Source organism: Aedes aegypti, unplaced genomic scaffold, assembly GCF_002204515.2.
Source record: "Aedes aegypti strain LVP_AGWG unplaced genomic scaffold, AaegL5.0 Primary Assembly AGWG_AaegL5_hic_scaff_1084_PBJ_arrow, whole genome shotgun sequence".
NCBI lineage: Eukaryota > Metazoa > Arthropoda > Insecta > Diptera > Culicidae > Aedes > Aedes aegypti.
The window spans coordinates 14638-38664 of record NW_018734499.1 but is presented as its reverse complement, the minus strand read 5'-3'; the positions used below and the strand labels follow the sequence as shown (position 1 = coordinate 38664).

The 24027-nt window shown below is 35.1% G+C and overlaps 1 pseudogene; it reads left to right on the top strand.

Annotated features, from left to right (window-relative positions):
- Positions 1 to 12827: 12827 nt before the first annotated feature.
- Positions 12828 to 14059, top strand: LOC110680231 (annotated as a pseudogene).
- Positions 14060 to 24027: the final 9968 nt, after the last annotated feature.

The window sequence follows — 24027 nt, the reverse complement described above, 5'->3', positions numbered from 1 at the left end:
GCTTTAACTGCCTTTGGTCGTGAAAAATACCTGGTGTGCCTAATATCCCAACTGGGCATCGTCAATCTGATGTGGAGACATCATGATTAAGGTAAGGGTATGCGATACTGCGAATGATTCCATTGAAAGCGTTCGAAACGAAACTTCCACGGATTTATTGAGGTAGAATTTAAGTTTTCCAATCCGTTGGGATGACCACAATGAAAATATACTGGCAATATTTTCGGTAGCATTATAGCGGAATTTTGCAATAATGTTGAGCTGAATTTCTAACAAAAAAATATAATCAATAGTTTTGTTTTACTTGCTAGATTGCACTGTCTTCTATCATTTTAGGATGGAAGGCAATGTCTATATGTGAGATTTAATTCATCGCTTTGTAGACCATATTCAATATGATTTACTGATTTACCTAATATAAACTTTGGACAATGGGTAGATTATTTTCCACATAGCATCAAATGGAAAATAATAAGATTTGATTTTAATTTCATAAGTGATTAAGAAACAAAGTTTTTTATCCAAGTGTTCTCCGGTACACATTGGAAATGCTTTAGAAATAGGTTTGTACGCTTTGAAAACCCTTATTTTCTTTGAGTATTTTTTAGCTTACAAACTATACTCTCCGTTATAAAAATAACGATTTGAGTTTCCATAATAAAAAGTTATCAGGAAAAGACTTTCCCAAAACCTCAACTCATTCCTCAAAAAAAACATGAATACCGACACGCTATTATGGGTTACCTAGTCATGATTATGAAATTCAAATGGAAATGACGTAAAACGATCATGCGGGTAACTTAACATATACTGAACGAAAAACTTAATTTCTGTTAATCAATTCAGCAAAACGAATGCAAAAATAAAGAGTATTAGTTGTAGACGAACAGACATAACACTAAAGAACACCATCGACCACACATTAAACAGTCATTTCAAATATCCTCAATGTGAGTTTTGAAAAGTTAATTTTAATCTAGCATAAGCCCTAGAAACTTAACTTCATCTGACCAATTAATTGGCACCCATTTATGTAATAGGCCGTCTACTTGAAAGTTTCAAACAAAGGCTTTTCGGTTTATGTGGGAGTATTATAAGTTGAGTTCTGGAAGCAGTAGGATAAATCTTCTGTTTTCCAAGTATTAAGATAAAAAAAAATCCAAAATACTTTTCAGTCTACTACAATGACAGGCTTAGTCATTTGGCGTAGAGGCATGTGTCGTCCGCAAACATAGATTTTTTGAAATCCCAAAGCACAATGATCCGAATCGACAATTTAGCAGGAAAAGGTGTTTCTCTGTTCTCGTCGTCTTCAGAAAAGCTGTTTGGAAATTAAGTTTGACATCTTCTTAGAAAAAAGATGAATAGGGGTGGCCCTTATTAAGCATTTGATCTTGGCTCAAACTTTGCTGTTTGAGGAAACTGTGGGTTAGACGCTCGGAGTGTTACTTCCGCGAACTTTTAGAAAACGTTTTTATTAACAATTTGGATCTAACTCTTCAATTGAACTAAGTTTTTTAACTAACTTTTTGGTTTCAGTTTAACGTGAATTTGGTCTTGCGAAAAGTTGTAGAGCAAGTGATGATACACTTTTGCGCGAACATTGGACGAATTCCATGTCAAATCGGTCAGTCACAGAACTCGCCATCTTCGATTTGGATTAAATTTTGCACATGTTTTGGTATGGTAGAATAAGTGTTTTTCATAGAAAAATTAATCATTTGGACTCAAGTGTAACTTTTGAAAATGGCTTATAAATTATGCATGCAACTTATTTAAAAATTCTAACTCGGAAACTGTTATTTTAGAGAAAAATTTGTATGAAGAAGTTGTAGTGAACCGTTTGGACTATGAGAAAAAAATATACCATGAAAAAATATTTTATTAATTTTCATAAAAAAATCAAAAATAAAACTTAAATTTAAAATTACACAAAAACCCCATTTTTAATATTTTTTAATTTTCACCATAGAATCTTGATAGTAAACAGATGTTAGGGACAAAGTTTCATAATGGAGAAAATTTTAATAAAAAGTTTTCAAAGAACAACTTTTCGGTCGACTGTCAAAATATTGAATTTTTGTCAAAATAAATACGTTTTGTGTGATACAGGAAGCATCTTTGAGATTCTAAGCCATAATGATTGATTGATTTGTTTATATCGACACTTTACACAGTATGGTGCATTCGTGAATAATTTCTTTAGAAGTAGCCAATTTTCGAATTACAGTGGGATTCCGTTTTTGGCAACAAAGTTTAAATTCTTCAGTTGCCAAAAAACGGAACGTGCCAAAATCGGAACCCATATTTCAAATTTATTTTTCACATTATTGGTTTTTGAAAACTCATTGCAATGTTTAATACATCATTTTTTATGAATCATAAGGCTATGAGACATCGAAAAGGTTCACTTCGAAGTATTTTTCCGCAAGGGTTATACTATGCTTTAAATCTATAGCCCCGTAATGTTAAATTGGCAAACGTTTTTCTGATGGCGTTTTTACGCCTCAACGTCTTAAATTATATTTAGAAGCTTTATTTAATTTTTGTATAAAAGGGCCTTGTTAAACCAATAATCGCATAAGTGACCTTTATTCAAGAACTAGACATTTTCTTAAAAACTATGAAAGAACACGAAAAATATTTTTGTTTTTTTATATAGACGTATTTACGAATCAAAAGCGCTGGGTATTGCATATCGGCATTAGCTTTTTTTAATTGAAATGAACATTAAAATCAGTTTAACTTTTGGACTTAAACGGAAAATTTGAAAAATTCTGTAAGTTTAGAATTGTTTCTTTCAATTTATGTTTCTGATAAAGTAAAGCATTTTATAATGAACGGTGACTGCAATCAAAAGGGCAAACATAAAGATGAGAGATGCATAAATGCGACTTGTAATTATGTAGAAATTTTAATTTTTGTTGAAATAATTTTCATTGAGCTTGATATATGTTTTACACCTACCTTATGAAATTCAACTGAAATTTACAGGATCCTGTTATGAAAACCTCAAGAACCTTATAGAATCTTCAGGTTATCATAAGAAATATACAGAGAAAAATGCTTGAGCTCTGAAGCATCTTGCCAAGCATCCGCAGGATTTGTATAGAGTTCTTCAGGATCTTGCTAAGGATTTTGCAGGAGTTAATATCTTGGAATTCCGCTGCGATATTGCTAAAATTCTCAAGTCTCCGATGAAAAAAAAATTTAGGTTTATTTATATAGGCGTACCACTAGACACACTAAAATTCATCTGGGAACCTTTTTCAAAAACCCCCAAGCTTTTGCCGGAAATATTAAACATACCACTAGAAAATCACATTATCCCGCTTTACATTTACAGGACGCCCTAGTGTTTACTTAGGGAATTACCAGATTTTGGACATAATCCTCCATAACCAGTTATACATTTCTAAGAATCCTCAAGGAACCCCTCAGTGTCCACTTGGAATTTGCAGATATCCTCATAATTCGTTAAAATTTTGGAAGTCTCACCAAGAACCAAGAATCCTTTAAGGATTCTCCAGGCTAAGTTAGGAATTGCATAGACTCAGCTCGTTAAGGAACATTTTGATGATGTTAAGACACGTATGCTTGATTCAGAATTCTGGATCGTCTCTTAAAAATCAAACGCCTTAGAGTGTCTATAGAAAAAAAAGAACGTACATTTCAATAGTTGACGCAGAGAGATCAATATTACCACCAATACCACAGACAAATAGTTTTTAAAACACTCTCAGTCGTATTTATCGCACGCTTCAATGATTTTTTGAGATACATAAATTGTAGTTTGGACTGTATTCGCATTGTCATGTTATTAATGAAATTTATTAAAAGTTATGATGCACGACATTTTGCTGTAAATTTGTATATATTTATTGCGGTTGTGTTTTTACATGCGCTATGTTTGTAAATCATAATTATAAGACAGTGAGCCAAAAAGATGAGACAAGATTATTGATTGTAACTCTGTGTGAGTCATAGTTAATGCTTTATGTAGTGCTGGTGCTTTGTTCAAACAAGCTGTTCAAATCTGAAGAATAGATTTTTATTGTATCACCTACTGGCAGACTCAAGTGGGCTGGACACTCAATGTGAATGCCTAAAAAAGAGTCTTTAGTTGAGATATGGTGGAGATTATTGGCCTCATGAAACGTTGTCAATGTATGACGAATGACCATTCTGAAGTAAATAAGCGCGTACGCGAGTCCTTAGTAGTCGGTGAGATTTGGGGAAATATCGACGAAAATGGAAGCTCTGGATGTAATCAGTGTGGACGTGAATGCTGTCTTCAAATGACTAAAGCAACAGGCACGATAATATTTACAAAAAAAATACAAATTTCCATGGTATTGAAAATGTTGCCAAAAACGGATCCATTTTGTTGCCCAAAATCGGGGGGCCAAAATCGGAGCATGCCAAAACGGAGCATGCCAAAAAACGGAATCCCACTGTATATTCAAGTTTAATGCAAAATATATTTGTTTAAATAATAAAAAAGGCCGTTTTCAATAAGTTATTCGCATTTCTTCCATTAATAAAATACGTTTTTCGAGAGCAAAGACCAATATACTTTCCATTATTTATTTTCATTGATGGAAAAATCGCGGAATAACTAATGAAAATGGCCTATTTTAATATTTAAATAATATTTTTTGAATTTAACTCGATATATTTCCAAATGGCTACTTCTGAAAAATTATTCATATGATCATCATGGCTTAGAAATCATTTAAAGCTTTACTATATCATCGGAACGTATTTGTTTGAAAAAAAAAAACAAATTTTTAAAATCTACCAAAAGTTGTTCTTAGAAAAAACTTTATTAAAAATTTCTCCATCATGAAACTTGTTGTTTTCCCAAACATCTGTTTTACTATCAAGATTCTATTGTGAAAATAAAAAATATTAAAAATGGGTGTTTGTGTAATTTTAAATTTAAGTTTATTTTTGATTTTTTTATGGAAATTAATAAAATATTTTCAGTGTATACTGTCAACCCTCCATGAGTCGAGATTTGAAGGACCATCGACTCATGGAAAGCATACTATGGAAAGCTGTGTTTGAGGGGACAATCATAGTAACCATGAAATTTGATTTTCAAGTATGGTTCCATGAGTCGATATCGAGTAATTGGAACATCGACTCATGGAGGTTTACCTATATTTTTTTCTCATAGTCCAAACGGTTCACTACAACTTCTTCATACAACATTTTTCTCTGAAATCATCGTTTCCGAATTAGAATTTTTCAAATAAGTTTGCATGCAAAATTTATAGGCCATTTTTCAAAAGTGACGATTTGAGTCAAAATGATCAATTTTTCTATGGAAAACACTTATTCTACATACCAAAAACATGTGCAAAATTTAATCCAAATCGAAAGACTATCGAGCACGATTTTTATTTTTTTCGACTCAGTGATGGAATTCGTCATTGGCAAGTTTTGTAATTCTTTTGGTTTTGAAGTTAAGAGCAAATTAAGTGAAAAACTATGAATTTTTTGAATTGCCATTTATTATGAGAAGTTGGTTTGATATTATTTTCATTTAGCGGGAATTCGAATGACATACATTGGGCAACTTTTGCTGTAAAGCTGTGCAGCGTCATTTTTGTATATGTAGCTTCTTGAATACACCTAAAACTGGAAAATAGCCGGCAACTCACAACATAAATTTTGAGAAATGTGAAACAAACAAAGTAGAAATAATTTATACGATTCAGAGATAGGGTCACCTGTGTTTATTATTATATTAATCAGTACTGAGTAGTACAATTATTTAAAAAATATAATTCAAAATGAAAAAATGGCGCCAATGCAACTTAAGAAACTTTAGGTGTTTTGTTGTTCTGTCTGCCATTATTGTGACCGAATTACTACAATACTGTCCTGGCAATAGGTGCGCCTTATTTTTCAAAATTCTCAAAACCAAAAATTCGTGTGCTCCACTGAATTCAAATCACATTTAAAGAGAAACCTCAAAATCTGAGCCAAAAATATTAACATTTTAGAGGTGGGCAAGCGTGTTGAAGGTGAATTCAAGTTATATAATATTACCTCGCAGTTAAGTAAACATAACTTTGTTATTTTTCAACCGATTTCAAAACTGTTAGCACCATTTTCTTTCAAATTAAATTATATAAAAATTTGTAGAACATCGAATTTGTCTAAAATCAAAACTTGTCTTAGTTAAAAATACTTTTATCCAATATTTTCCTGATATGTTAAAAAAAAATCATGATCTCAATCGATCTCAATCGATTTCAAATCTGTTTACATACTTTTGAAGCAACATTTATTTGTTTTCAAACTGTACATACAATTTTTCTAAAAATATTTTTGACTTAGGTATTTAACAAAAACTACCCAAAAACATGATTTTTCAATGAAAAAATCAATTTCTTTGGATTATTTAAGTTTTTTTGTTCGAAAACAGCCTTTTTTCCAACAAACTTAAATATGTAAGCATTTGCCATAAATACGAGTTGAATAGTGCATATGGTTTTTAACATATGCAAAACATAATTTTTTGTTTCAAAATTATTTAAAAATTGTTGTAAAGTCCTTCCCAAAGGATGAAACAAATAAGAAAAATCAGTTTCAGCTTAAGACACAATATTTAACAGCCAAAGATTTGACAAAACTGGCATTTTTCGTGAAAACAATAATGTTTTTGTGCAGTATTTACTGATATTGGTCAAGACATTTTTTTTAGTAAAATGTGATATATGAAAGGTTTGGGAAATAATTAAATTAGCTTCAAAAAGCATGTAAAAAGATTTGGAATCGGTTTTGAGTATCATGAAGTTATGGTCAAAAAAGTTGAAATTTTTTGTTAAAATGGGCGAAAAATTCGGAATAAATTTACTTTTTAAACTAAAACTTGTTTTGATTTTAGACAAAATTAGTGTTCAACTTTTAAACATGTTACAACTAGTTAAATTTAATTTTGAAGTATTGATGCTAAAGTTTTAAAATCGGTTGAAAAATAACAAAGTTATGGTGTAACTGTTCACAGAAAGACATTTTTTATAACCTGAAAATTCAACTTCAGACGCTTCGCCACCTTTAAATGTTAATATTTTTGGCTCAGATTTTGAGGTTTCTCTTCTAATGTGATTTGAATTCAGTAGAGTACACGAATCTTTGGGTTTGAGAAACTTTTTGAAAAATAAGCCGCACCCTACTGTGCAAGTGATTGAATTGTCTAATATCATTGAAGAAAGCCAAGGTTAATTAAAAGTGTACAGTTTGAAAATAATTTTGGAGGAAATAAAGTAAAATAATATTGCTATTTCTTGAAGAAAATTATTATAGTCCTACATTTTTTTGTTTCAATTTCTCCATTATGTTGCATGGAAAAGTTTAGATTCTAGTTAAAATCTACAACTTTTTTGAAGGCAGCACGACGTTAACTTGAAAATCTTGTGAGTCAAACTGCGAATTGCAGTTTTTGGCTGGTTGCTACTGACAAGAAAAGGAATCGCATATCTCGATGCGTCGAAAAATTTCTTGCCAGAAATGGTCCAGAAAATCACATTTTTCTGATCACAGTACGCAGTTCAGAAGAAATGTCATTTCAAATAGGGCTCTCTGTAGGAAATTTCTTGACCCGTTCAATCAAGGAATTTCTTACTTTTCTTGAACAAAAAGCGCATACTTAGCTTTTAGGTGTATTTTTCAGGGAAGTCTCAAATTACAAAAAACGACGCTCTTCACAGCTTTTGCAGCAAAAAATTGCAAAAATGTATGGCCTTTCAAATTCCGCTCAAAGAAAACTTACTTGCAATGTTCGCAAAAATGAGTATCATCACTTCCTCCACAACTCTTTCTGATGACCACATTCACGTTGAACTAAAAACAAAAAAGTTAGTTAAAAAAACTAATTTTTTGGGTTCACCCCTAAATTTGAACTTTCACGATCAATTTACTTAGCTCAAATGAAGAGTTAGCGTTAGCGTTGTTTACGGTATACTCTTGTAAAATTGGATACTATTCAACATTCGTGTTTTTTTAATTATATCATCCTGACTGCTTCAGGAACAAGGCAGGGAAAGTGTACCTTGTTCTAATCATAAATAAGAATATTAAAAGCATGGAATCGCTATTCCCGGCCACCCACATTTACCATAACTTAGGATAGGGGGAAGGTATGTTGGTTGTAACACTTACTTTATAAGAGGCCACCGACTCAGCGACGGCCTCATAAGTGCTACGGAGGTGGGGGTTGGAGGGTTATAAGGTCACGTCAGGATTCGCCTGAAAAGCTAGCGATGGACCTAGAGCATTTTGTGATTAGTGGTAATTATTTAGCTTTTGAATGCCGACAATCAAAAAAAAAGAAAGCAACAGTTATTATTTATGTATAAATAGTATTTGGAGTAATGATTGTCGATTGTGCGGTAAATTGTTTTTGCTCATAAGCCAGTAAAGAGTAAAACCGATCCGTCACATCGTGTTTGTAAAATAAGATCATAATGCGCGTAAAACACAATATAGCCGACCGTAAAAAAAAATACGATAACAAAAGGGCCGATGGTACAGTTTCTAGGATAAGCCTGATTCGCTGCCAACAAGTAATTCTTGGCCTATCTTGATGCATGGGGAAATTCCTGCGAGGAATCGATCAAGGAAAGGGTGAGAAATTTCTTCAGCAATTCCCTGTTCAGCAGCAAATCAGGCTATAGTCGAAAAAAGAAGGAAGCGCGTTTGAACTAAACAATGAGAACAAATACCCTGTTTTCTGCTCAGAATTATACAAAAAGCAGAATCGATCCCTCCAGGGTCATCAAAACGGTTAAAAAAGCACCCACAACCCATTGTAAGCTGCGTAAAACCGCCCGGACAGAACACGCGAACTGAACAAAAATATCAAACTCCGAAAAAACTTTTTTCGTTCAAGAAACGACGGAAGTCCACAACGCACAAAAATATACGGTTCTTAAAACTTACAAAAGAAAAAATATCAAGCTGGAACAAACTCACCGGATTGATTCTCTGAAATTCTTCTGTTGCATGTAACTTCAGAAGTGGTCGTTGCAAAAGCATGGGGCAGCCAAAAACCATTTGATTCACAGTACCTAGAACACAGGTCAACGAATATCACTTTTTCATTCTTCAATTTTTCACTATCTTTGTTGAACATAACAATTGTATTCTTATATTATTAGGTATTAAAACCGGGGAAGATTGTTTTTATTCGATTTTGACGGCATAAAAACATTTTCGCGTCGATTTGAAGCACGGCACGCTTCGGATCTTTTCTTACTTAGCTTCAAATGAAGAGTTAGATCAAAAATGGCTTCGACCAAAGCTGTTCGAAATAACATTCCAATTGCCGAAGAGCGCACCCACAAATTACCTCAAGCAAAAAAAGCTTGAGTAAAAATTTAAAAATTAAATACCATTTAACTTTTTTTTCTACACGAAAAAAATGTATGGTAAAAAACAAAAAAATTTAGTTATTTGGATCGAATATTGCACAAAACAAAATCTAGTTTATTTCAACCTCTTGGAGTGGTTGAATCAAACATTATATTGGTTGTGTTTTTTATCTCGGCAAATCATTTGAATTCAACAAATGTTTATTCGAAACATGAGTTGTTATTCATTGACATTTGTGAAACAACTGAATCTTTAGTTTGATTCAAGCCAGCAAATTAGTTTTGATCACAAATCTTCTAGTTTGTTACAAATGTTTGAAATAAACAAATCGTTGGTGGCTGGTACTTTTTTTATTTTAGTTTTAATAATTTTCGCATTTCAAAACATTTTATATTCCAATAATTTAACTTTATCATGCTTCTTCATCAAAAAGTTTTGCTTCCTTGATTGCTAATATGGTTAATCTGCAAAAATATGAATATGTTGTTCGAATCCGAGATTATATAAAAAAAGATTATAATATTGCAACTTTCAACTACCTTGTTTTTTGCCTTGGGTAAAATGAATCCAAGGATTGGTATTCAACGACGTTACTGCAGAGAAATTGCGCGAAAAAGAATCAATCCTTTTGTGGGAATAATGAGTGAAGTATTATCATCACTTACCTTATACATCGAAAACAATCTTGTTTAAAAAATGACTACTGTCTACCAAAAATGAACAATCGGGAACAATCCTAACAACATAATTATGTTAAACTCAAATTACATTTTAGTGAAAACAAATGCAAATCTTGGTTTGAAACAATCACAATCTTTGTGGAATTTGAAAGGAAAACTCTTACTTGAAAACAACCAATTCTACAAGTTTGTAACAAACAAAAGTGTGGATGTTAAACTAACAATTATAGTTTAGAAGCAAACAACTTTTAGGCTGAAATTTAAAAAAAATGTTGTTTCAAACTACATAATTACGAAAATAATTCTCTGAACACACCATACGCAAGAAATCGACGAGAATCAAAAAAAAACTTTTTGCAATTTAATTGAAATCAGCTTACTTTTATCGAGAGAGATAGACAAATAACGGCCTACTTCTCTACCATAAGAAACAGTGCTTCAAAAGTGCACTTTTCAGCCATAATATCAGTATCGAAAAGTATCACTTTTCAGTACTGTTTTGGGAGTTATTAAAATGACATTGGATTGCATCCATACGTCATTATTCAATTGTTCTGAATTTCTCATGACTTAGTCAACTAGGTTCTGATTCTACATCCGTATGATGAAGTGAGTCAAATTCGAATTGTAGATTCGTATTTACAATCAGAAGCTAGTGTGACTTATGTGGGATTTTGAGTTAAAATAGGATGTATATGTATACTGCCCATAACTGCATATTTGTAACATTCGACAAAAGTAGCATTGCACCAAAGGTGCATTTTAAGTAGTATGGGAGAACAAAAATTCAAAAATAACCAACCATTTCAAAAGTGGCTATTTGAGGCTGAAATTTTGTACAGCCGATATTGCCGTACTGGGTTGAATAGCCAGAAAATATTGCTTTCTTTTGAAAATTTTCGTCCTGCGTAGCCGCCAAATTTCTACCGCAGCTGTCAAAGTTCTACCGCAGACTTGAGAATCATGTATCATTGAACGAAAACCATCTAATCAAAGTAGCGCTAGTAGAGTCCACAGCTTTGAAAACAGCCGAAAACAACAATCATCAGTAATGGTTTCCAGGTATCATAGCAGCCGATCATGATGCTTTGTGAAAATCAAGTAATGTGACAGCTGCGGTAGCTTTCTGTTCAACCGCAGAACGGAAAGTTATCTCTGAAATTGCCATAATTCTGATAGAATTTCATTGCTATCACACAACGAGGCTCACGTATATAATCTCAATGTGACTATAATACGTTACAATTGCCAATGTGACAAAACACCTTGGTATTTTTTTTTCGAATTTTCTGAACAATCTTACAGATTCAGTAAGTTTGATCGAAGTGTTATCATTTTGATGACTATCACGTATCAACTCGAAAATGTCAAAAATGTCGAATGTGACAATATGCAGTTATGGGCCGTATTATGAAGGCAGTAGAATATGTCAGTTCACTACAAAAAGACAGGAGCTTTATGGGGCGGTTCATGCAGTGAACGTGATTGATCCAAAAATGATCGGAACTTTATTTGAACAACCATAAGAATAATTCATGCGGCGTATTACCTTGTTCGTTCACGAATTTAGAAGATAATAAGATCAGTTTGACTTCGAGTGATGGCGTAAATTTGTGACTGTCATGTCTTTAGTCATACTACTGCATCACAGCCCTACTGATTGTAAAATATCGAGTCGCTTAACGCATGGGTGCCATGTGGATTTCTCTTGAAATATGATTGTTGTTCCTAAAAATGATCTAACATCAAACGGCATTTTGTCGTGAGTGCAAAAACTGTTGTATGCAAGACGCGTTGCAAAACTCGATGTTTTCAGCACTCGCAGTATTCATCCAAAGCAAGCAAGCCTCGTCGGATAAATATACGATAAAGCTGAAAAAAAATCCACACAATCCATTGTGCTAACTTTTGCGGATTGGGATACAAATTTAGAAAAAATTTACATAAAAAGGAAAGAGGGCAACATTGTCTCAATTTTTACAACTCGTCAAAAACTCAGTTATTTAAACACTTGTTTCATGGTCGGTTGTTCTTTAATGGAGCAAGGTTTACTAACATGGAGAAAGTACCTAAAAAAATTAATGAAAAGTTTAAAAAATCGCGATCATTGCCATTTTTTGTTTAAATGTAATAAACAATCGTGCGGAATGATATTGATGCAATAATAACTGGAAGGAAAAATGTCTTTGTTGCTCGTTCGTGTTGGTTGATAATTGATTCACTGTGCCAAAAACATGTCGAATGCTTTTTCTATGTCTTGAAGAGCAACCCAAGACATAAGTAGCTGACATCAACAGTTATTTAGCTGAGATAATCTTCAGAGTGGTTTGTTCAACTTCTGTTTCTACTTAAATGTTTGTTGGGAATATAGTGGAAGTAGCCTAGATTTATTAGAACGAATCAGGTTTGCAAATCGTAGAAGTTGAAGAGTAGTCAAAATGTTCATGTCAAAAATGAAAATTGAATTCATTGAGTGAATTATTAATTCTCCTCAAAACGACTTTTTCAAAAAGTTTACTGATGGAAAGTTCGAAGTTTCTGCAGGAATTTCGTCCCGGTTTTTAAAATAAGTACAACCTTGGCATTCTCCATTGGCAGAAAAATATGTTAACCAAGAATGATAAGCGCTACTCTGGAGTTTTCTTGATGAGAATGTAAAAAGTTCTATCGTAACAGAAGCTTTCATATTTTTGATTTATTTTCACGAAAACATTTTTACATTTTATTCTATTTCGTCGTTACGCATACCGCATACCCTCAATGAATGGGGACAATCGTAAGAGATATGACCATCAACCGGAGAGATCGCGTATCTCATGGTATGCGAAAATCGCTGCTTATTCGGTATTCGGTATCTTTGCACTACAATCAGTACTTCAGATGCCGATGAAGGCTTCAACCTTTATTGCTCGTTCCACTTGAACGCAAATTCAGTTGCTGCTGTCATCGGTCCAGTGCCGGTTGTCCGGATTGTAAAATCAGTAAATACGGGCTTACATTACAAAGCCAATCCAGTTGTATAGAAAATGTTTCAAATGTGGCCGTGTTTGGTGATGCGGCCGCTGTTCAGCGTGGTTTCGAGGCCAGAGTGATCATCTTCGAGCTGTCGATCGGTCATATCAATGATTTTCACGCGCGTTTCGAGAAGTTAATGCGGCTAGTGTGTCGTGTAATCCGGAGAGGAGTGACGTCTGCGTAGGTGGATATGCCCGAACGTAACAGTGCTGAAGAAATTACTCGCGAAAGAACTAACCCCATCTACTTGAATGCGGGAGTAACTTCCAAGGCACCTTGTGGTACAAACATTCACCGTTGGAATGCTACGGTGGAATTTTTGAACATGATACCGGCCGATGCGATGACAATCGGTAACCACGAGTTTGACCACGGCGTGGAAGGGGTGGTCCCGTTTTTGGAACACATCAATTTACTGCGTCCTGTTGTCAATGTGGACAACAGCGAAGAGCCAGAATTTAAAAAGTTTCAAAAGTCCGATGATCATCGAACGGAGCGGGCGTAAAATTGGGCTCATCTGGAGTCATTCTGCAGACAACTTACTGACATTGCCAATACTGGTAATTTGATCTTCGCGCGATGAGTCGGAAAACCGTCGGGAAGAGGCGAGAATGTTGAAGCAGCAGGGTGCACAAACATATGTGGTGATTTCGCACTGCGGATTGGATGTGGATAAAATAATTGCTGAAAATGCTGGGCCTGAGATTGACATCATCGTCGGTGGCCCATTCGCACACGTTTTTGTACACCGGAGATCATCCGGATATTCCGGGCACGTCACAAGTGATACCCGCGGTCGTGACGCAGCAAGGTGGACACAAGGTGCTGATTGTTGCCAGGAGCGTGCGCATACAACCAAGTTCGTGGGCGAATATTTGTGCTGTTTTTCGAGTGCCTTGCTGGAATCACCAGCCGATGGGGAGGGTAATCCGGTTTATCTGGGAGCCGAATGTGGTCCGGTGATATGTGCGCATTAGTCTATGATTTGATTCAAACAACTAATAGTATGGTTCTGAATGCAATTCTTTAGCGCGAAAAGATGCGCTTATTAGTTGGATAATGCGTTTGTAAAAAGGAAACCAAACGATCTTCCAGGCATAACCGCTTAAAAGCGCTTTCAGATTCCAGTAGCTTCGGAGATCCGAGACATTTTAAAGAACCTGGTATTTTTCCCTGCCGGTGGATAAGCTTCCAAACAATCAAAGTAAAAAAAGGGACTATTTTAGTATTTACATGATAAATAAGCTCTATTTTTTAAAAGAAGTCACCTATTTGTGATACTTTTTATAATTTATTATAAAATCGTATATCCAATGTCTGGGAACATTTTATTGAATAAAAGAGCTTACCATTAACATTACCTTTCGCATTTGCGATAATTATTGCTTTACTTACATTCAGTATGTTGCATCCGATTCAGTTTTAAAAGTATCATAGCATGGTCTGGCTTCAGAGGAATATTGGCTGTTTAAAATGTATTACATCGTTCGACAAAAAATTTTTGGATTGGATCAGGGACGCGTTTATGGGTCTTGGGAAGTGCAAAAAAGAAGTGTAAAAAGACGGTGTTTCAAAATAATTTGCAGCAGCCCTTGGATTATTTTTTGATAAAGTTTGAAATTTGGCATTTTTAATCCACAAAAAGGTGTAATAAGCAAAATAATAAATATCTTTTTGAAAATTCAATTGGTCAACCATGAATTTTCAAATCAAACTTTTTAGCCACTAATGACTTCAGGGAAATGTGCACATTATCAGAAGAATTTGCGATCAAATTTTGGTATATGAATTTGGAATATAACGATCATTTAAGCAAATATGTGTGAAGATGTGCACCATACCGTGCACCCCGCTAATCTGAACGGTACACCGTCTGCAAACCATCGGTGTTCATTTTTTAACTTTGGAAACATCTAGTCACCCTAGAAACGTCTTTCTGGTTACCTCTTTCATGTTTTTGTTTTGAGTTTCTTCGTTCCGTCCCGGCGTCCATCTCACTTCATTCCTGTTCCATCAGCTAAAGAACGTTTGGAAACAATTTTTAATCTGAACGACGACGTGCAATATTAGCGGGGTACAGATTAAAAAGTGTCAGAAAATAAATGTGGTCAAACCAAAACGGGGGTACCGTGTATAAAATACTACTTTTTTTCTATATTCACACACTCCTGGTTCATTATAAACAATTATTATAGGTTCAAGAGGACGCTTGAAATTTGGATTTTCTTCTGTGCTCAATTTAGATAAACAAATGAGCAATTGCAATTCCAGTTACAATTTGACTTTCAACAAAGGACCACGATACGGAAAATTTCGATGTGTCTGTTATGTTTATATCCTTTCGGGGACGAACCCACGCACATCGTTGCTCTCGGCAACCCCATCACGCTTGGATGATTTTCTTTAGCCAATAAATCATTGTTCCAAACTTTTTGATTTCGATTATGAATTATCATTTGGCGTAAGGAACAGGGGGGCCAGGGGGGCCTGGGCCCCCCTCCAGAAATCAGTCAGGCCCCCCCCAGAATTTTTATGATAGATAAATATTAAATAAAAAAACAATGTTACCATGAAGCCAAAATTTCCTGGAACCGACATCTTTCCTGTCGAATCTTCGTCTGCAATAAATATTGTGGTAAAAAAGGCGTCAACTATCTAATTTCATAGCAGGAATTTTGTAGGAGAAATCAAAGGCACAAATTCAAGTTAATTTCGGATGAACTAGTGTCTTCAGATGAATGATAGAAACTTAAACCTGGTGTGAACACACAAGTAATACAAAACAATCAGAAGGTTTATTCCAGCAATAAATTCTCTCTTTGATTTTGATCAATTTTTTAACAGATTGTGGCAACATTTTCAAAAAAACTTTTCCGGTATACTTTATAGAATTTTAGTATAAATCAATTCCTCAAGGAAACATTGAAGGTTGGCTTTCAAACTTTTGCAAAATCTCTTGGAAATAGTTCAAAATAAATGGTGGGACTTTTATAACTTTCAAGCCATTCATCCTGGGAGGACATCCATTCCTTCTCATATCTACTTTTTAATTGATTTCCGGACAATGTTCCGGATTTACTTAAAAAATTTTACTTAATCTTTTTAATCGTTCAGTTTTTCCTCGCCTTTCCTCCATAAATCATTGATTTCTGTCATTGATTCTATACTAAGTAATTTCGCTGAAATTCTACATAAAGATTCTTAAATAGTTTTTCAAAGAAACAAATATTACTTGAGATCCTTAAGAAATATGTTCCAAATACATCACAAATGCGTCGGTAAAAACCCTACAGTTGTTTTTTTTTTCAAGGAACTTTCTTCAAATCCCCGGATTGTTTAGAAATCAGAAGACTTTGTTGAAAACCTGTCAGGAAAACTTTTGCTTTCCAAAATTGGCATAGGGGCTAGAGTAATCTGTAGAAAAAACATGTAGCAAAATAACTGTGGTAAGGAGAGGAAAGATTTATAAGATATTGCATAAACAAATGGACTCGGTCTTCCTAATACACTTTCCTTAGAAACAATTTTATCAATTAATTTGGCAGAAATCCATATTCTTGGTTGGAATTTTGTGCGATACTGAGGGCGGAAATTAGAAGGCTTTTCCTGGCAGAATTCCTAGAAAACCAGAAGTCAAAGAACGATAAATTTCCAAGGATATTTCCTGAAAGAAATTTCGATGACCTTTTGAGAAAATTTGTTTTACCGTGCAATCGGGGTACAACACCTTTTAAAGTTTTTTTTTTTTGAAAGAAAATCTTGAATTTTATGCATTTAGTTTGAATTAGTTATCAGATATTTTGCAAACAAGTACTGATATTTCAGTTATCAGCTGGTTGCAAAGATTGCTATGACGATTTCATGTTGAAATCGATCAATATTTTCATATTTAAATTCAAAGTTTATGTTTCGGTTTTGCGATAACTTTGATTTAATGGGGTTTAACTGATAAAATTCTTCTTCTTCTGGCGTTACGTCTCACTGGGACAAGCCTGCTTCTCGCTGAGTTTCTTATGAGCACTGCCACAGTTATTAAACTGAGAGTTACATATGCCAATGCATTTTTGATAGTGTAATATGTGTGGCTCAGATACGATTATACTCTATTTGCCCTGGGAAGTCGAGAAAATTTCCAAACCCGATAATCTCCCTCGACGGTGGGATTCGAACCCAGGAGGTAAAGCACATTAATAACGAAACAAAAAAATCTAGATATTTATTGAGTGAGGGTGTTCCCTTAAGCGTCTTATCATACCATCGCTGTGTGCTTGCGGTTGGGGTAAATTACGCGGCAATCGTAATTATAAGAAAGCATTGTTATTCAAATACCTGCACACTTGTAACAGTAATCGCTTAGAGCACAATAAATGAAGGTTGTGTGTTAGGCCGAGGTGGTTTTATTATTTTCAACTGAAAGTAGAATGGCTTTCATAACTTGCGTGCTATGAGATTTATAGATCGAGCACCTGCTCATAAAACGTATACTGCCCACATTTACAAAATACAGTAGAAAACATGTCAAATGATTCTATCTGCAAAAGAGAGACTCATGTTGGTTATGTTCTCTTTCAATTATTACGATAATATTGTCGGTGTTCAGACAGACCCACACCAGGTGATATTTTTAAGCGTTTCTAAAAGAATATTTTAAAGAACTCAAACAGTTCTAATTTTTTCGATGCGATTTTGATACACATGTCTAATCAAATAAATAGCTTCCATTGTTACAGCAATTAATGCAAATATTTTGACAATTTGAAGGCGTGGGGTACGTTTTTTTCGAAACCATTAAAAACACTTCCCAGTAAACACACCATCGTATATGATGGGATATAAGAGTACAAATGTGGAGGCGATATACGTACATCTTGCACGCAGCCTTATGGCGCATGTACGTATATCGCCTCCACATTTGTACTCTTATGCGCTATCGTATACGAGTTTGTGTTTACTGGGTTAGTCCGGTCTTTCTGAACACCGATGTAAAAAAGAATTTGTTGCACTTTTTGCAGAGCAGATCGAAAAACATATTTTTTTCGCTACTTTCAATTACAAAATAACGTCTGAAGTCGTTGAAACAAGTAAGTACTGAAAGAGAACATACCCAAAGAGAGCATCTTTTTTGCAGATAAGACCACTTGAAATGTTTATGGACAAAAAATATGTGTATATTTTAGCGAATCGATCATAACAACTTGTGCGACTCAATTTCATAATGAGATTGGGTGCTTTGTGCATATTTTTACTAGAAACCTTTCAACACTTCCTTTAGCTGTGATATAATTGATTTGAACACTATAGCCTTTTAAAAATTTGCAGTAGAGCCGATAATAGAATATTCAGTAGGAGCAAAGTAGAAGTGATTCGAAGTGATTGAATATATTTCAGCGAAAACAGAAAATAAATTTAAAGTAGAAATTAAGAAAACCTTTTTTTTTTTTGGAAACCTAGAATATATTTCTTTCTGTCCATCTGAAGAAATCCTAATAAGTTTTTCTTCGAGCTGCTGACTGTCATTCAACTCAAAACATTTTTCGAAATTAGTTCAAGAAGTAGTCCAAGGTGAATTTCTATCTTAATGAAATCAGAAAACGGTATTCACGTAAAGACATTTGTTTATATCAATCAATAAGTATTTTAGAGGTAAGACTTGAATTTTGTTTGAGAAAGATCTGAATCTATAGTTATACCGTTTTGATTCATATTATGGACACTTAAGGCCTCAGTGAAGTATAACTCATCAAAAAGCATATAAAATAAATCATTCTGCATGAGTCCTCCACGTTTTCGATCCTTCAAAACAATTGACTTTTGAAAGGTGGGTGAAGATTTTAATTCCACTACATACACAATTTTAAATAAATATAAATGTGTGGACTATCCATGATTCTTATTCCGGACGCATCCTTACTTTTGCCTCATATTCCGGACATCCGAACTCCGGACAGCAGTCAAATCATTAACTGAAACCAGCAAACCACTAAAAAGGCGTCTAGGGCTGTTGAGAATTATAAATTTTCGTAGTTATCTAAGGAAAATGTCGACTAAAACGAGTCTCGAAGGTGACAACTTTCGACTGACAAAAATTGTAATATTTCGTGTGAAATGTTTCCCATACAAACTAGAGTGTCCGGAATTTAAAATTGTCCGTAATATGAATCAAAACGGTGCTCTAGAGTCCCTCTGAATGTTGTTGAGCAAGTTACCTACTACCTAGTTTAGTGAACCACCCTGCATCAAAAATCAAATATCAATGAAAAAAAATACAAATAATCAATCAATGGAAATGAATGAATCTGATAACCCATCAATTTGTTGCGCTATCAGGTTTGGGCTGCTGAAAATGTGACTTTCCGACAAATTTAGGCTAGGCTGGTTGTATTTGTTCAAAAAGATTTTGAATTCCCCGTCATTACTATTACTTTAATTATTAGCCTCTTCGGAACCGTCAAACCAAAATACGGCAGAGGTTCCATTAGAAACATACTTAATTAGACTTCCCCAGCGTGTTGACCAATTATTTGCAGGTACCATTTGCGCAGATATGTCTTCGATTATACATAAATTAACAAATTTAAGAACATAAAACATTAATGTACACATCTCATAAACAAATCTAATAACCACAGTTGGTTGTTGCAGGAACAATTGCGTTCATATAGTTTTTATTGATTTGGTTAAAATGGATAAGTCTAACATCTATGACATTTTGGGAAGAGAAACAATCTTTTTCCGCCGGTAACTGGAACGCATTATTGCATCATTGCTATGCCAACGTGTTATATATAGAAGTCATTTCACCTAAATGCAAGTTTAGTCGCCAGTTGGCCTTGGAACGGCTCAAGTAGCTAGTGGTATATTTTCTTTCAATGTTTGAAGCTGTTTGTTTATCAGTAAATTTTAAAAACGGTTGGCCGATAAATTGTGTACATAAGAGCTGTAGTGAATAGCTTATATAATGGTTGTATGTTCAGCATTGGAAGAACAGCTATGATCAATAAAGTGTAATCGAGCATGGAGAAATAATTAACAGAGAAGTTTAAGAAGAGGCATCATCATTACATTGTTGGTAAACGATCATGGTTTCCGAAATAGAGCAGTTATTTTAAATAGCAGAGAGAATAGACCGTGTTTTTAATTGAGTTTTGTAGTTGTACGAATAGTATTGCGTTGTGTTGTAGGGTAAAAGCACCGGTTTTGGCAAGCCCAAGAGAAAATGTCAATAAAAAATTATAATATCTTCTTCTTCCTGGCATTAACGTCCCCACTCACAGTGAGAAAATCGGGCTCCAAAATGCGACTAAATGCAATATCTCAGCTGGGTAACGGTTTCAGGAAATGATTTTGACCATTCTAGATCGGAAAAAAGGCTGCTGAATCGATTGGTGGCGGTCCCATTGACCCGGAGACTTCGCTCTGACCACTTAGAGCCCTGGAACCATCCTGAGTTCCTTACGGCAAGTACAATTATTGGAACTGATATAAACTGTCATGATTTCGTTTTGCTGCTGAACAGCACACGACAATATTATTGCATGGCGGATTTAGTGATATGAATTATTGACCATTATGGCCATTTCATGGTTCCGGAACTAACCCGGAACATCCGTAAAATTGGCAATATTGAAAATAAAAAACATGTTCTGATGGTTCCTTTGTCTCTTGTTGATTAGAAAGAAGTACTCTCATAATTCGTATTTAGTAATCTGAATGTTTGACCATTACGGCCATTTTATGGTTCCAGAACTAACCCGGAACATCCGTAAAATTGGAAATATTGTAAAGAAAACAAATGTTCTGATAGTTCCTTTATGTCTTGTTGATAAGAGAAAAGTATTCTTACAAGGTAAAACTTCATTCTACTACTTAAAACCAAAATGGCGTCAAAATCCAAGATGGCCGCAAGATTTTTTCACTCAAAATAATACTTCTATTCTTCATCTGTCTCAAATAATACTCCAACGATTGAAAACTTGTTTCTATGTTGTACAAAAAATGATGTTTACATTGATTGCACTCGCCATATACGTCAAAATAGTAGAACATGATTTAGAAAATCGTTCATTTGATAGGGTAAAAACCTTTGCTCACCTAGTTTCTGTAGCCTATCTTATGCAATATTTCCTCAGCTTTCTGATGGTGATCTCAGAACTAAAAACTAGCGGTGCGCTAATGGTGAAAAAACGGTTTTTCTTACAAAATTCAAAATGGCGGCCAAATTTAAAATGACCGGCAAAATTTGTTTAAGTTTAAATTAAAGCTATATCTTTTCTCTAATACCTAAGATTTATCAAAAAATGGGCTTTTTCGCAAACTGTTCAGCTAGCTGGCGTACGAGGGGTCCACCAATTTGAGAAAACAGAAAGGACCACCCTTAAGTTTTATCGAAAACTAGCGATCAGTGACATAAAATTGGAATTTTAACGATGGGTGCCGATGGCGGCTTGGTTTCAGCGAGAATTGCTCGTAGGCGATATACGAACATGCGCCATTAGGCTGCATGCAATCTGTACGTATATCGCCTCGACATTTGTACTTTTATATCCTTTTATGTACGATCGTGTGTTCACTGGGATGTTTATAATTTTTCGAATTAGGAATCAAATTGCCATCCCCTTTGTGCTTTTTCAGGATCTTATTTGCAAACATTTAAAAATAAAGAATTACTTTTCCGAGAATATACTTGCCCTGAATCCCAATATATCTGCATGTATGCTTGACAAACATATCGAGAAGAATATAACCTAGTGTTCCGGTGTTTGTCAATTACAATGTTGAATTTTAAAAAAATATGTATGATAACTCATATAAATTTATCTGCTCTGAGGGTGTTTTCACCCCCAAAACCGACCCTTGGTTGTGCCACTGCTCCAGTGGCTAAGCCAAGAAACATTCCTGACGAAAAGATTCAATGGCTGAAGCGGGAATCGAACCCAGACCCCATGACACGATGTGCTTAAATGCCTGATGAAACTAACAGCACGCCCATAAGGCCCACTTTGGAATTTGGAAATTGGAATGCTACCCACCTCCTTTGCTTACAATTCCTCGATCGCCCCACACTTTCAAGATCCTGCTCCACTTGGTCAAACCACCTAGCTTGTTGCGCTCCCCTTCGTCTTGTACCGGCCGGATTTGAGTTGAACACCATTTTTGCGGGATTGTTGTCCGGCATTCTCACAACGTGTCCCACCCATCGTACCCTTCCAGCTTTGGCGACTTTCGTGATACTGGGTTCACCGTAGAGTTACGCAAGCTCGTGGTTCATTCTTCTCCTCCATACGCCGTTCTCACATACTCCGCCGAAGATCGTCCTAAGCACATGTCGTTCAAAAAACTCCTAGCGCTGCAGGTCCTCTTCGAGCATTCGAGCATTTGTCCACGTTTCATGTCCGTAGAGGACTACCGGTGTAGTAATACAATACCACAATCTCACCCGCTTCATATTTCTACGAAGCACATACTCATAAATTAAACACTTCCTCTATTTGACACAGCAACAACCTAAAATCTGACCACCCATATTTGACCTACTGGGAAAGTCTCCAGCAGGCCAAGTTTACACAAACTGTATTTTGCCTTCCTTATTATGATACCTCCAAATTGTTACCATATGTGCACAACAAGCACTGTCCGCATTTACGACATCTGTTTATCAAATATACCAAGCGTTGTGCTCACTCCTCGTTCAACATTCTTACCACATTAGGTTACCACTTAAGCCTTCTCCGAAATAAAGATTCATTCGTTAACCATCACTCAGTTAGTTAAGTCAAGTTTAATATCCGAAGTCCGGTAACCTATTACATGGCGACCGTGACGAAAGAATAGCTCGTCGGTTTAAAGTGAAAATCTGGTGTAACCGAAGCAAAAATGGGTTCAACCGAAACAAAACCAGCAGTGCCACGGTTACACCACGAACAAATTGTGAGCATAATCAATGCTAGCAACGCGAAAAACAAGGAACACCCGAGAGAACCACAGTTTCGACGGAAGTTATTGCGTACACCTTAGTGGCCATAGTGATTTTCGTACTTATTTACCTGGCGTATAAGTTAATCACTAACTACGAACGTATGCATACCCAGACACGCGTGAACATGCAGTTAGCCGGAACAATCTGAAAACAAGTGTAGTTTAATGCGCGTGGACAAAAGTTAATAAGGGAACACTCACTCAAAATGTATCAGCCAATTGCGCTTTTCTGTGTAGCGGTAGCTCTTATGCTAGCGACATTCTACATCTTGTGCGCGATAATCGAACAGCAACTCAATGAAGTGTCACTATTTCACTAGACGAAAACACGGAGTGCACTTGAAAAAGGCTTTGAAAAACAGATTTTGACCAGTTCACAAAATTCAGCAACGGTATCGAAGTGATAATAGTAAAGTACGTCAACCACCGATAGACAAGTGACAGTTTACAAAAAAAAATCACACGGAAAGCAGCAAGCAGGTAGCTGCTCAACCGTCCCGCAGTGCAAAACGTAGCCGTGATGAGCCAAGCAGAATTAATAGTACGACAGTGCAAAACTTAGCCGCATAGCCGTGATGAGCCAAGCAGCACCAGCAGTACAACAACAACAAGGTATTGGCCGAGTATGAACAGGAACAGCATTGTACAAACATGTATGTATTAGATAACTTGATATGTATTCGATTTTGTTATGAATTACCCGAGAAAACAAATCCCACCAATAGCAAACATTTTTATTCCCAACTATCAGGCAAGCAATAAGCGACCTAAAAAAAATCAAAGACAACCTTAAAAAGTCAATCTACAAGCAAATTTCTAAAGAAACTTTAGAGTCGAATCTTAATTTAGCCAAAGAATTAAAAGAAGTGATCGAAAATTGTCTAGTAGAAAGGTACCAGGAATTACCGTCCAACGAATTCAACGAAATCTGTAAGCAAAACTAGAGACATCTATTGGGAAATTTGCACAA